This window comes from Drosophila nasuta, chromosome X, assembly GCF_023558535.2.
Source record: "Drosophila nasuta strain 15112-1781.00 chromosome X, ASM2355853v1, whole genome shotgun sequence".
Taxonomy (NCBI): domain Eukaryota; kingdom Metazoa; phylum Arthropoda; class Insecta; order Diptera; family Drosophilidae; genus Drosophila; species Drosophila nasuta.
The window spans coordinates 13,878,497-13,893,833 of NC_083459.1; the positions used below are offsets into that span (position 1 = coordinate 13,878,497).

Below are 15,337 nucleotides of genomic sequence, written 5' to 3' on the forward strand. Positions count from 1 at the left end.
AATGTTTTCGAGTGCGCCTGACTTTTCAGCTGAAATGCAGCGGAATTTTCCTTACAGTCAAATGTATTCCAAATTACCTATCAGTCCATTTTATATGTAGGCTTAAATAAATGTGTTCAAAAAATGTTCTATTATTGTCAAGAGTCGCTGAATTTTCAGGTGAAATGCAACTGAATACATGCTGCATTTATCTCGAGGAATTGTATTCGTTATTTCAATAAAATAATAATAATATAATACATGCATACAAACTAAGTTCAGAAACTGTATTCATACTATACTCCTCCTGACCTTTCAGCTGAACTGCAGCTGACATTTCACTGATAAAATGGCTAAATTTTTTTGCAAATAAATATATTCAACCCCTGAACTTTCAGCTGAACTGCAACTGAATATTCCTTATGTCTCAAACTTAAGCACTGCGCAGTCTGCCTCGAGTGTTTTAGTATTTATTTTAGGCCATTTTCGTTGGTAAAATTGAAATGGAAAATATGTGAAAATCGCTTCAATTTATTGAAGAGTTTTTCTCTTGATAAATTTGATTTTGTGTCGCTTCGCTTGGCGTCCGAAACTAAAACGTTAATAAATAATTTAATTTATGTAAGTATTTTAAGGCGCTCTCATAAATGTTATTCATGTGCTTGGCTGTCGACTTCCCCTTGTTCCCCATTCCCTGGTTTTCCATCCCCTTTCCCGTTCCCCTTTCCACCGCCAACTCAACTCAATCGCTTTGCTCGTCTTTTTTTTTTTTGTTGGTCAGCTGCGAAATCTGGCAACAAAAATCGTGAACACAATATTTATGCCTTTTGCTTTGTTGCGCTGTCAATGTTGTTGTTTCTGTTGTTGTCAACTTTGTTGCTGTTGCTATTGTTGTTGTTGTTGTTGCGACATTGTTGTTATTCTTGTTGTCGTTGTTTTTTGTTGCGCCTAGACGAGGGTTGACATTGCGGCTACGCATTCAACTTTCATTTTGTGTGCTCTGTGCCTACATTTTTTACAGCAGCCAACTCCAAAAAAGCAAAACAGACTGCCAGATACCCTAGCAAATAGTCTACGTTTAAGTGTGAGCCACTGAGCATGCCCCATTGAGTTGAGACTTTAATTTTTTACAGGGTATTTATAACAAACTTTTGGCCATTTATGTCATTTCATATTTATTAAGCGGTCTCCGCATAATTGGCAACTCTGCCTCTATCTGACGACAATGGCAACCTTTTCTCACTCTCTCTCTCTTTTACTGTATTGCTGTCTCTTTTGTGGCGTGTCGCACTTTGTTTTTTTTTTGGGGCAACAGCCCAAAGTGCAGCGGTTAAAAGCGACCAACGAACCGCACAGCTTGGCACTCTTGAGGGAACACCACATGGGACGATGATGCAACGGTTCAACGGTGGTTCCAAAGTGGTTCGCAGTGGTTCGCATTGGTTGCAACAACGCATTAAATGATTGCACTTTAAAGTGCTGCGCATCTCGCATCGCATCTCGCATCTCCTTCTCCATCAATAAATGCATTAAAACGGCCGCCAGTGTTAATTGAGTTAACAGCGCTTCGTGCACTCAGCCAAAAACTCAGCAAAAATTGCTGCAAGCAACACAACAGCAAATGCATGATTAAGCGCCAAACTTTTTTAATGCAAATTACGATGATAATGCTAATGATGCGGAACAGTTTCATAATTATTTATCAACTGTATTTGTTTATTTTCTTTTGTATTTGTTTAATGCACATGAAGAGCAACATTACCTGAAATTTCAATTATTTAATGAAAATTACAATGCAAATGCCAATGAATCAAGTGAAGAAAATCTACTTATGAGTTACTAAAACTGTTGTTTCTGAATTATAATTGATCCATGCAAATATAAGTATTAAAAGGAATTGAGTTACAAATGAGAGGTTAACATTTTTGCTAGTAATGAAAATTACAATGCAAATGCTAATAAAACTACAGCTCATTAATGAATTTTAAAAACTTTCACTGAAAACTAAAAAGAAAACGCTCTTAACACAATTTCTTTTTCACATTGTGTTGAAAAATTTGCACTCTAATGAAAATTACAATGCAAATGCTAATGAATCAGCAAGTGGAGAAAAGTTTAATAATGAGTTACTAAAACTGTTTATTCTTAATTATAATTAATAAATATATTCGCAATGAATTAAATTGAATTGAATTGAATTGCTAGAGAAAGCTTTAATTTTAGCTAGTAATAAAAATTACAATACAAATGCTAATGAGGCTGCAACTCAATTGTAATTTTTAAAATTTTTGCTGAGAATTAAAAAAAAAATTCACATTTAAATGCAATGAATTCATTAACGTTAATACATCACTTTATTGTTGACTGTAATAAAAATTCCAATGCAAATGCTAATGATTCAGCAAGTGGAGAAGAGTTCAATAATAAGTTCCAAGAACGTTCTTTCTTAATTATACTTGATAAATTGCAATTTTAGCTTTAAACGAAATTTAAACTTTTCATTCCCAATAGTAATAAAAATTACAATGCAATTGCTAATGAAGCAACATTAAAAGCTTAATTATTTCTTCGCTGACGAAAATTTTTAATTCTCGACACTAATGAAAATGGCAATGCAAATGTTAATGTTAATGTTAATGTTGTTGCTTATTTCATATTTGTAAAACTTTCAATAAAAAGCAACACTTAAAGTAAATTCGTTTATTTCGTTGCTGAGAAAAGCTTTTAATTGTTTGGCTCAGTGTGCGTCGCTATTATCGCATTTCGGTTGACTGTGATGCGGATTGAGGTTGCAACTGAAGTTGCATTCGAATTGAGTCAGAGTTGAAGTTGCAGTTGTGGAGGATTGGCAGAGTGCTGGCATTGCATATTGCATGCTGCATATCACGCATACGTCATGTGGCACTCAGATGAAGTGACGCTGCCTCCGCTTGTGGCAACTACTGCTGCCTCTGCCTCTGTCTCTGCCTCTGGCTTGCCTCACTTTTGGCGCACTTGACTTTGACTTTGGCACATCAAAACCCATTTGGCAAACTCCGACCCAAACTCCCATAGACTTGAGGCTCTGTTTTGTGGTTGTCCTCGTTCTCATCTCTCTCCTCTCTCTCTCTCTCTCTCTGTTCTCTGTCTCCGACTGCGGTTGACTCAAAGCACTCGTAGCATTTGCATATTTTATTGTGTTTTAATTAACTAAAATTCCACATTGATTCTATTTGGCTCGAGTTGAGTTGTGTCTGCCCAGACTTCTCTCCTTCCCCCTTTCTCTGTCTGCACCGAAGAGCATTTCGTCCTTGCGGCCAACCAGCCACGCGTATTGGACGCGTTGAGGTCTCTCCTCAGATTATATACTACACTATATACATACAAACATTCCGATATACGTAGATACTCAACTCGGTCACAGCTGGCCAATTGAGAGTTTGTGGTCGATATTCTTGTTTTCTTTTTTGTGTGTGTGTGCGTGTGTGTGTGTATATGTGTGTGTGTGTGTGACTAGCTGACAGCAGAGAAGAACACACTTTGCAATCCATTTTGCAGACTCACTTTAAGCTAAGCCAATTTTGTGGCAACCTCAAGAAACTTGAAGTTTCCCAAAAAGCTAACAAGCTGCAATTTGACATGCAAAACACTTTAACAGCTATCGAGTTGCCTCAATTCAATTTGTTCGAGCTATAAAAACATGCATTTTACCAAAGTTATTTTAGGGCATCGCCAAAATGATTTCAGTAAAAAAAATATAAAGAAAATTCATGAAAATCTTTATTTTAAGCATTTCTAAAAATGATTTAAATAAAATAAAATAAATATTGAAACAAATTAATGTATGAAAATCTTTGACATAAACAAAATAAAATAAATATTAAAATAAACATTTTCTAAAATGATTTAACCAAAAAGAAAATATATATTAAAATAAAAAAATAATGAAAATTCATATTTTAAGCATTTTGAAAACAGAATAATAAAATATTAAATTAAAAAAGCATTAAAATATAATATTAATAAAATTAAAGTTTGCTATGTTATGACAAAAAATATCGAAAACTTTTTACAGGGTAACTCACAAATTGAGCAACTGCTGGAAATGTTTAATTAAATGTGTTTGAGAATATAAATGAAAATGTTTGCTATTTTTATTTTTGTTTTTTTTGTTGTATGTGAATAAAATCAAGTTAATTGTGTTGATAAAAACAAAAAGCAAAAACAAATCGAAGTCGAAATTGAAATCGAAATGGAAATGAAAATCGAATTGTTGAAAAATGTTGCACGGAAATGGAAATGAAAATGAAAATGCGATGCGATGTACAATCGAAAATAAATTGTTATGTAATTGCAATTATCGCTAATTGTTATTAAATAATTCACGCATTAATAACTGTATTTAAGTAATGCAAAGCAAACCAATTTTCAATGTCAATTTTCATTTACGACAAACACAAAAAACAAAAACAAACAACAAAGGCAAAAACTGTGTTTGTTGTTGCCTTTTGTCTAAGGCAATAAATCTGCATTAAAACTCAATTTGCATATTTGCAAAAAGGGAAGCGAAAGGGAAGTGAAGTGAAGGGGGGAGTGAAGGGAAATGGCAAAGTCAAGCAGCCGGATTTAGTGTGTTGAAAAATTAAATGTCATTGCTAAGGCCAGGGCTAAAAAGTTGTTAGCTCATCGCTGTCAGCTGCCACTTGGCTTTTCAGTTCGGTTCGGTTTTGGCCAGTTAATTTATCAGCACAGCAAATTGTTAAAGCCAGCAAAAGAAAGTTTACTTTTTTGTTGATGTTGTTGTTTGCTTGCTGACATTTGAACAAATTAAATATTGACTTGTGCAGAAGAGAGTCTATTAAACGGCTTCAATACTCATACACACACACACACACACTTTTGAGCTGATAAATGCAGTTTGATGGCTTTGCTGCCTGCCCTTCGAGGCTTAACAATTCTCAAATGGCCAAAGTGCCAGATAAAAGCCAAGCCAAAGGCAACTACTCCTTTCTCTTCCTTCCCTCTCCTTTCCTTACACACACTCACACACACACACACAGAAGTCACAGCTGCACGCAAATATTTGCCGCACTTTTTATGGCATCGTCCACGACGATGATGCTGATGAAAAGCGAAGAGCGAAGAGCAGCGAAAAACAACACACAAAAAATGGAGAAGTGGAAAATCCTTTTTCGTTTTTTTTTATTTTTTTATGGGATTTGTTTGGCATTCGCTTGTCATAAATTTAACAGCAACTAAATATTTGATTTGATTTCATTTCATTTGATTTAAATTCGCCCAAAAGCGAGCGACAACACTTGATTAAATGACGATATTCAGCATTTTAACGATGTGACAACGTTTGGCATTCAAGTGGCAAATCGATGAGCTTCAAGTGAAGTGCTCTCTTAATGATTGCCAGCTGGAAATAATTTCTTTGAAGACATATTTTATTTGATTGGCGCACTTCTTAAAATCCTACACAGATAAAACAAGTTCTAAAATCAGTACTAAGAATATTGGCCTCTTCTTCTTTAAGTTTCTTATCTTATCTACTAAGGGGTAAAAGGAACCTTTCCATATTTTAAAATTTATTAGCTGTCTGCTACTCAAAATTGCGTCAAACATTTTCTCAATCACTAAACTTGAATAAAAATATATTACAAAATTTGTGTAAATTATTTTTGTAAATGTTAAATGAAATGTTGATGATTTTAATTTCACACAAAGTCTAATAAGAATATTGCGTATACTTGATATTGTGTATACGTATTTTAACAGCTTGTTACAGCTTGAAGAAATACACAATTATGTCTTTACTATATGCCAATACTTACAGGGTATCAAACCACAAAGAAATTAGTAAGAAAAGTGCAGAGCGATTTTAATTTTAAAATATACCGCATAAATAGTATATGAAATTATATATTTGGTATATTTAATGCAGTGATGTGTTCAAAATATACCACTGGATGGATTTTTTTAATATACCAAATTAAACAACTGCAAAATATACTAAAAATGTCAAAGGTTTGTCTTCGAATATTGATATGGTACTACCGTATAATCTATAAAATACTAAATTATACCAAAGGTTATAATTGGTATATTTACTGTATACATAAAGCGAAACTGTTGCACACTTTGTTGCAATTGCCAATTTGTTATTATTATTCTTAATTTATGTTAGGCTACTCGAAACCGTTTTCAATACTTTTCCAAAACTTATTCTCTAAGCATTTTTTCTTCAAAGAAATTGCAGCAAGCTCATTAAATGTTTTGCCGTGTTGAATAATGAATAGTTTCCCTTAGAGAAAGAGAGAGAGAGTCTTTAGTTCGCTGTCTCATTTATGCGGCTCACTTTTTGTGCCCTTCCTCAATATTGACAGCGGAAAATGCTGAAAATATTGAGGGAAACTGCGCTGTGATGATGATGATAATTTTTGTGTTTTTTTTTTTCTCTTTTTTTTTATGTGGCACATGCCACATGTCGCTGCCACAGGGGTGCGGTGTGGTTGGGATGGGCATATTAAAGTGTCTGTCATCTAATTTCTTAGTGAGTGAGGGGGAAGGAGTGAGAGAGAGAGAGAGAGAGAGCGAGTGATGAGCAGACGGGTTGTTGCGTGTGGGTGCAGGAAAATGAGCATAAAACAAAGTTTATGTGCAACTTTTTGATTACAAATGCAAATTACAGCGTCTGCGTCGACAGCGACGACAACTGCAACAGCGACTGAGGCAGAGGTAGAGGCAGCGACTGAGGCAGAGGCAGAGGCAGCGGCTGAGGCAGAGGCAGAAGCAGCGACTGCTGCTTGAGATGTTGGGTGAAAAAAGGCGAAGCAAACTTTTTGATATGCCGGCAAAATTGCGCCAATGTTTGTTTGTTTGCCACGTGTCTCAGTGTGTGTGTGTGTGTGTGTGTGTGTGTGTGTGTGTGTGTGTGTGTGTGTGTGCGTGTGTAAGCATGTGTGTGCGTGTGTGCGCCTCTAGAGCGTCTGGCATTAAGTTGTGCGCTGTTTTGGCAGCAAGTTGACAAAACATTTCATTTGCAGCCAAAAATGCGTAATCATAATGCCAGCACACGAGTGAGAGGGAGAGCATGAGAGAGAGAGTGTGTGGGAGAGTGAAAGAGTGAAAGAGAGGGAGAATGCGTGCCCCAGACGCTTCTGTTCGTGACGCATTTAATAGGCAGTCCTCGGGTTAATTTAAACTCCAGTCGTCACAAAGTTGTGACTAGAGTTGGGTTCAAGAGAGCGAAAACGAGAGCGAGAGAAAGAGAGAGAGAGAGAGAGAGAGAGTGATAGAGAGACAGAGAGAGAGGAGCTTAGATAGAAACAGGCAAAGCCAAATGAAAAGTTGTGCGATAGTTGCCATAAAAATCGGTTCAGTTGCAACTCCACAAAAGTGGAAAGTGGAAAGTCCCCACAGAGTAATTTCTGCGATTTACACATTCGCAACTTTTGCGCCAGTTTGAAAATATATGTATATTCCCCTTTTTTGTAGCACATTATTATTATTAATTTGTCTGTGTTTGTTGAAAGCAAATTAATCGCTTTCAACATTTGTGAATATTATTATTATTTATTATCATATTATAACATGCTTTATTTAAGGGCAACACTATTGTAATCCTTGTTTTTGGAGCGGTTTTTTTACGATATGGAATGCGAATAAATGAATGAAATTTGGATATGTTGTGAAACATATATTTAAAAGTACAAATACATTTTTACTATATACATATATAAAAAAAGCAAAAGCGGTGTAAATTTCAACCTACTGGACTGTAAACAAGAAACCTCTTAATTTAACTCGGTATATCTAGAGAATGACGAAAGGATTTTTTATTTTGGTCAACTTTTGAACAAAATAAATCAAATTTGACAAAAAAAAAAATTAGGGAAGTTCTTCGCTTACTAAAAATCATCCCAGTTAGTTAAACAATCTTTAAAGCAAAAATAATTTTATTTAATTTTTAGAACATTTTTGAGTCTTATTTAACTTTCAACATTAACTTTATTATAAATACTGTTAAAATACTCGCGAGTATTTTAACAACTTCAACTGTATGTTAACCGTTAAATGAACAGCCGCCATCTTTAAACTGTAGGAGTGTAAAAGCTGCAGTCTTTAAAGAACTCGTTGCAGATCGCTCGTTACCAATTACTCATTAAGGCAATACTCTTTAATTGTAGGCGCATATTGACTCGTTACAAGTGCAATTTTCGAGTTATTTTATGTCTGACAAATAATTAGAAACAATTTCTTTTTATCAAAAAAAGGAAAACAAAAATAAAAGAAACTTATATGAACATTAACTCTGTTATAAATACCCATAAAATACTGGCAAATATTTCAACTTCAACGGTATATTAATCGTTAAATGAACAGCCAAAAGCCGCCGCCATCTTTAAACTGTAAAAGCTGTAAAACTGCAGCTGTAAACGGAGTGCGAGCAATTTAAGCATAATTTTCGCTTTATTTCTTTACGATTTTTGTCATAAATTGCCAACAGAGACAGCCCAACGAGAAAACGAGAGAGAAAGAGAGGGAGAGAGAGAGAATAATATCAGCAGTGACATTTAACATCCGGCTGAAATTGTTCAACGCATTTCCCGTTTGGGGAAAATTGCAAAGTCGTTGTTCTTCTCGACCTGCAATTAAACGCTTATCGAAAAGTTCGCCAAAAGAGCAAGTGAGACAGAGACACAGACAGAGACAGAGTGAGTGAGAAAGGGCAAAGAACGAGGTTGCAGCTGCATATAATTGGGGTTATGAGTTGAAAAAGTGCCGTAAAAGGAGAGCAGAGTAGCTGCAATGGCAAACTGCATATAGCTTAAGGAATTAATGAACACCCACTTCTGCTGCTTGTCAAGCGCTAAGCAGCAGATGCGAGAGAGGGGCAGACGACGACACAAAACAAATCGACTCATTCGCATGGAAATTAATTGCTGTTGCTGTCTGTCTGTCTGTGTGTGTGTGTGTGCGGAAGGTGCGAGGGAAAAACGTTCAACGACAACTGACAAATTGAATAATGACATTGCACCAACGTTGACAATTAAAAAAAAAAAACAAAAACAGATAAAAAAGAAAAACGCAGCAACGATAAAGCAAAAAAAAGAATTTTAAAAAAAGTTGACAATTTTTCGACCGTGACAGGACTCGAACCTGCAATCTTCGGATCCGAAGTCCGACGCCTTATCCATTAGGCCACACGGTCACATGCATAACATTGCGCCAGAAGCCGTACAAATCAGACACGACGTTGACGCTGACGTTGACGTCGACTGCGGACAGCGAACGCTGACGTGGCGCAGCGCAGAGCCGAGTCGAGGCTAATGGCACAGGCATACACATACATAAATAGTAATTGGAGTATGGGGAATAGCAGATGCAACTGTGTGTGTATGTGTGTGTGCAAAACAAAGCGTTGCGCTAATTAAGCGACGCTCTAATGAACAGACATATTTCCGCTCTGCTCGCACACATCCCGCAAACTCAGCAGCAGGTAGAAAGCAGCAACAAACACTCTCACACACTTGCACACGTCTGTTTAACAATAGCGGAACACGTAGAGCACACAATGAAAAGAAAAGAACGATTGGTGGGGAAGAGGGACGCAGAGAGCACGTTGGGGAAAAGAAATCTGAAATGAGAATGTCAAGGAAATGTGCAAAATGAGTTGTAAAGTCGTCGCATCGCATCGCATCAGCAGAGCACACAGTCTTGAGCATTGCATTTCCTATTGTTGTTGTTGCTACTCAACAACAGCAAGAACAATAACAACAACAACTTTGGCTACAACAACAAGCACTCTTGTGATTGTTATTGCTGGCAATGCTGCTGCTTCCGGTGGTGCGCACTGCGCATTTAATTAGCAAATGCTTTAAAGCCAACCCATCATGAACAAAAAGCTTTAAAACTGACTCGTAAAGCTGATTGTTACGATCGCACAGTGCCTGTCAAACTGCGCGCAAATTCTATTTTTAGAACAGAACACAACAAATGGTCAAACTGATTACGTTTGCCGTTTTCGTTGCTCGCTGTGCTCTTGTTTGCTACATTGCCGCCGCCTTCCACAGCGGCCCATTAGCTCAGTTGGTTAGAGCGTCGTGCTAATAACGCGAAGGTCGCGGGTTCGATCCCCTCATGGGCCACACTAAAAATAACTTTTTTTTCACTTTTTTTAAATTTATTTAATTTGTTATGCATTCAATCATTAACATAAATGCTTTAGATATACTTTATTTAACCAATTATCTAAAAAAAAGTATTGAAAATGTATAATTTTCATTTTATTTTTATATTTAACTGGTTTATACAATTTGTTTCTTTATTTTTGTTTGCTTCTTTAGCATTCAATATTTCCTTATTTTATGAAATCAATATTATAATATGTTTTATTATTTATATTTATTTAATATTTTTGTATAACTCTTCCTGAAGTTTTCTCTCTCTCTTTCTCTCCCGAAAATTGTTTGCCTCTCAACTGATTATTATTAATTTTGATGGCCTGTCGTCGTCGCATATCGATTGTCTTTCATTTCTATGTATTTATGTTAAAATGCCATTTTAGCTGAAATCTCATTACATTTATGGCCTAAAGTAGCAAATGGCCACGCCTACTCTTCGCCCAGACGGCTGACGTTGATAAGTTGCGCAATTATTGCGCTTCGTTGGCAACGCTCTCGCTGCCGCCATCGTCGTCGTCGCATTCGATTTTGCACAATTGAATTCAATTTCATTCACAATAAAATTTCGTTGGCAACATCATGATTAGCAACATTTTCGACATCATTATCATCGTCAACTGGCAACTGGCAACGACCGGACTCAATCTGAGACTCATACTCATGCTCATTCCCATTCTGAAACTCGAACTCGAACTTTGAATCGACTCGCTTCGTCTCGATTCCATTCAATTCAATTCAATTCATTCGTTTCATTCGATTCATGGCTAACAATTTGCAGGCGCCAACTCAAAACAACATCACGATTGCCAAGGGAATGCCATAGAGAGATGGGGAAGGTGGGTGGTCGAGGGGAGTGGAGGGGAGATTGCAAAAGGAGGAGAAAAGGTTGAGGTTGCTGCCTAGGTCATAGGTCGCTGTCTGGGCCTTGTAAATGTTTTCATTTTCGTTCATTTTCAGCGCCGTCTTTTTGGCAAACATTCAAAACTAACTAGCCCCCCTTTCCCCTCTCGACCAAAAAAAGAGGATGGATGGGTGGGTAAAAGGGGAAGAGAAAGGAGGGAGCATTGTAAGAAAAAAAAAAATGCGGAAAAACACGATAATGTGCATCAAATGAGCTGTGCGCACATTTCGCAGGCGTCGCATTGGCTATTGAACTTTATTAGCCTTGTAGCTAGGAGCTTCGCTTTTTGGCACAGACTCGGTACTTTGACTCGTTACCAGCAGACCAGACCAGCAGCTAGCAGTTACCAGTTATCCGTTACCAGTCGCTGGTAACTCGTTACAAACAACTCGCTGCCAACTACTCGCTACCTATTATTCGCTGCCAAATAATCGCCATTAGCTACTCGCTGCTAAGTACTCGTTGCTGATCACTCGTTACTAATTGCTCAGTACTTCTCATCAAATACTAACTAATAGTTATAAATATATCAATTCTCGTTATTTGTAGCAACTTTTCTTTTCAAAAGCACATTGACTCGTTACAAGTGCAAGTATGTTATAGCTGGCAAAAAGTCGCGAGTAATCAAAACTAATAATCGGAAACAAGATTCTTATAACTTTCTTTCTTTAAAAGAAACTTTGATTTTTCGCTCGTTACTTGTTACTGCTACTCGCAATTTTTCACCAACTTCTCGTTGCTCGCTAGATATCAAATGCTACTCAATTATTGGTACTTGTTGTCAATATTTATTATATACTCATGACCCGTTGCAAGTTTGAGTTCCCAGTTAATAATTGCTTAGCTTTTTTCCAGCTGATTTCCTTTCATTTTATTTCATTTTTTTATAGTTAAGAGTAACTCGTTACTTGTTAGTCGTGACCCGTTGGCCCGTTGTTCGTTATCTGCCATCCGTTATCCGTCACCAGTTCTTAGCTGGCAACTAAATTTCAAGTTTGAGCAAAGCAGTTTATCAAAAGCTTAACTAACGGCACGCACACACACACACATGCACACATATATACACATATACACATGTGTATATACCGCATAGTAACTCTGCTGGACATGTTCTTTCTCTTCTCTGTTCCCTTCCCTTCTTTGGTCTGTCCAGCACGAAATGCTTAACAAAAAGGCATATCAAATGAGCAGATGACTATGCAGTTACCCTATAGAGTTGGGCATCAGAGTTGGGTATGCTCAGGTCGATAGACTACAAGTAATTGCGGATCGATTGCAACTTATCGATATGACAGAATTCATCTCAAAAATCATTTATCGTTAGCAATTTGTCGATATGATATTTTAAAGTGAATTTATCGATTGCAACCTATCGATAGGATCGAATTCGTTTTGAGGTAACTCATCGATTGCAGTTCAAAGTTAATTTATCGAAAGCAATTTATAGATTTCATTAAAAAGTTAATTATTTAACAATGTTTGTATAATAAAATAGCGAGAATAATCATAAATACTTCTAGCATATTTCCTATTAGCGAATCGCATATATTTGAGCATATTAATGAAGTTGCTTATTTTTCATTATTTTATTTATAATTCCAACACTAATAACATATTTATTTCTCTTGTATTTACAGGTGAGTTTACTCAAAGATTCATCCATTTGGACTCTGTTAACTTAAACTTATCTGTGTACTTCTCATTAGCTGGTGAGTGACTGCTAATCATTAATTTCATCGTTGTGACATCATTAGCAATTTCGATAGGTATACAATCACTTATCGATATTTCTTGTCTTAACACAATGCTGAAATTAATGCTCGAGGTAGTTTTATATTATTAAGGTTTGTAAGATGAAATGTAGGCTTATAAAAACTTGAGATTCAAATGAAATACATTTAATTAAATGAATGTGTCTTTATTTTTGAAATGTCATCACTAGAATTATCGATTTTCCAGTGAAGTGTTGGAATTAATGATGTTATTTTTGTTGTCTCTCACTTACTTTACATATTAGTCGTGCATACCTCTTTGGCTTAGGCTTAGGGTATAGACCTAGTTACAAAACACACACATCATTCTGGCTGGTCGTGCATGTTTCATGTCCACTTAAGACTTGGAAGACGACGACGAAAATCCCATTGCCCAGTCGCCGCCCCCTGCCGCTGCCCCTCCACATAGTCCACTCTAGGGGGGAGGGGAGGTAGGAGGGGGCTGTCCTTTGTTAACGTTGTTTTGGCCGTGGTTTAGAGTTTTTGCTGCCGCTGGCAGTGAATTACCCCTAAATTATGGTAATTTATTTTGCCCCAAAGAGCGATCCAGCAAGACGACAACCAATGTCCAATGGCCACCGGCGTCATTGTTGTTATCGCATTGCCAGGACACCCCCCCGTCCACCCCTTCTGCCCAAAAACACATTCAAAGTCCGCATGTGGCGCAACTTTGTGTCTTGGCCATTTAAAATCTATGCGATTTAGAAATGTGTGCGCTTCTCTCTCTCGGTTATGAAGTGCTGCTTCATTTTCATTCTCTGTCTGTCTGTCTGTCGCCCTTCCTCCTGCTGCCACGCCCCCTCGCTGTGAAGCAATTCGGCGACTCGCTGTCTCGATGTCTGTGGCTGCCTTTGACGCCTCGTCAGCATCTTGATTTATGTGGTCCCCAAACCCAAATGAAAAAGAGCTGGCAAAAAAATAAAATAAATGTAAAGCAACTGCAGTTACTTCAATCCTTTGGGGAGGGAATCATTGAAAGGGCAGAGGAAGGAGGGAAGGGCGAGGGGTGGGGAGGGAAGGGGAGCGAGGGTACTTAATGCCGCGGGGGCAATTAAAATACAAAAATGCAAATACCCAGAAAGTCCCGGAGCTGATGTTACGCCGTTTGACTGCATTTTGTAGCTGCGATTAACATGTTGCCCACGCGGGGCTCATTAAATGCGTTTCCCTCCCTCCCTCCTCTAGCTCTCTCACTCTCTGCTCTGGCCGCCCCTAGTGCATTACGCCACGCCCCCTCTCACGTTGGCTGAGTTCCCTTTGGCACACTCTTCAGTCAGTTTAACGACTCACTGCATCTGCACCCCAGCGACCACATCAATGTGTGTGTGATTGTGTGTGTATGTGTGTGTGTGTTTGTATGTGTGTATGTGTGTGTGTGTGTGTGTGTGTGTGTGTGATTGTGTGTATGTGTATGTGTGTGTGTGTGTGTGTGTTTGTGTGTGTGTGTGTGTGCTTAGAGCCTCACATCAAACAACAAATTAACGCCGAGGCACCACTAAAAAACCACCGAAGCCACAATATTTCTTGCCACAGCATTTAATGGTGTTTTACAACACTGTTTTTGGGAGACGACTTCAGCATCGCTTGATTTTCCATGAATAGTCTCAAATATTGCACTCCGCAAAGTTGCACTTTGCTAATTCAATAGTGTTTATGACTTAAGCAACTTAAAAAAGAAAATTTAGAAAATGTTATACAACTTAAATTATTCATCCAGAGCGACTTCAGACAATTTTGGTAACTTAGTTTAAGTTTAGTTACTAAATTATTAAATTTAATTAGATCATTTGCTGTAATTTCAGATAGGAGTTGATGCGTAAATTTTAGGAGAGGTGTATAATCTATTAAATGAAATAAATGCGAATAATTGATGGAAACTTTATTTAAATTCACAGAAAAGACTCCTAATATAATGAATAGATTTATTAGCTGATGGTATTCAAACAGAAAAGTAATCTACATTCAGAATGAAAACTATTCTAACAAAGATTGGATCACATAAAAAAGAGAATAGTATTTCAGCAAAAGCTGTTGAAGCTTTCCTTTCAATGCTGATAAAAAAAAATGAACGAAATTATTTAAAAGCGTATTAAAAAGGAATGAAATAAAAACAAAATATCAACCAAATAAAATAAAAAGAATTAAAAAAAGTAAGTTAAATCAACAAAATAAGGAAAATAAATGTATAAAAAATAAAGAAATAAGTTAAATAGAATAAATACCAAACAAAAAATATATGATTGGATTGAAATACAAAGTAAAACTTTTTCTAATCATGTTCTCTTTAATCTATAGTTTGTGTATAGTAAGTGCGAACAGTCTGACAATTCGCTGAACTTTGATTTGTGCTTTGGTTTTGTGCATTTGCTGGAATTAGCATTGAATGCTTTTGAACAATTTGCAGGACTGTTGTTAATCAAGTTATCGATAAATGCTTTTTAGTGGCGTACTCAATCGATTAACACGATTAAAGCGTAGCAAAAACAATCAATTTGTGGTTTTGTGTGTGCTCTGCT

At 36.8% G+C, this 15,337-nt stretch overlaps 1 protein-coding gene and 2 non-coding genes across 8 annotated transcripts in view; 2 read left to right on the top strand and 1 right to left on the bottom strand.

Moving 5' to 3' along the window:
* The window catches only part of LOC132795160 (uncharacterized), a 125,323-nt gene that overhangs the window by 73,061 nt on the left and 36,925 nt on the right, over positions 1–15,337 (top strand). The gene's annotated exons all lie outside the window — the stretch shown is intronic.
* Positions 9,103–9,175, bottom strand: Trnar-ucg (transfer RNA arginine (anticodon UCG)). The gene has a single exon. It is a non-coding gene; the product is annotated as a tRNA-Arg (tRNA).
* Trnai-aau (transfer RNA isoleucine (anticodon AAU)) lies at positions 10,039–10,112 on the top strand. Its single transcript has one exon. It is a non-coding gene; the product is annotated as a tRNA-Ile (tRNA).